We start from the raw sequence: 479 nt of genomic DNA on the forward strand, positions 1-479 counted from the left end.
AGCACCCGCCCGCAGCCCAAGCCCCGGGCCAGGGCGCCCGCACGCACGCACTGTCTTTCTCCACTTTCCGTCTGCGCGCGCCCCTTCCCTTCGCCCTCCTCAGGTGCCCCCCACCCCCAGCTTGGGTCCCGCTGCTCCCCGCGCTCTCCCCGCCTGGGCAGACCGTGCCCGCCACTGGGCTCGGCCCCTGCCCCGGTACGCAGCACTGGCACCACGCCTCGGCGCCCTCCCCTCCCTCCGCCCGCCGGAGGCCTCGCGCCTCCTGCACCCACGTCCACACCGCCCCCTAATGCCCCAGCCCTTCTTCCCCGGCCTCCACACACTCGGGGCAGGCCATGAAGGGTTCCCGAATCTCTGATTCTCATAAACACATTTTCACACATTCCTGAGCCAAACACCCAGATGCCCTTCCTGGGGAACCTACAACCAAGGCCCAACCACATGGGCTTGCAGGTCTCTAAACACACTGGGCATTAAGA

The sequence above is a fragment of the Dipodomys ordii genome, unplaced genomic scaffold (assembly GCF_000151885.1).
Source record: "Dipodomys ordii isolate 6190 unplaced genomic scaffold, Dord_2.0 Scaffold28, whole genome shotgun sequence".
Lineage (NCBI taxonomy): Eukaryota > Metazoa > Chordata > Mammalia > Rodentia > Heteromyidae > Dipodomys > Dipodomys ordii.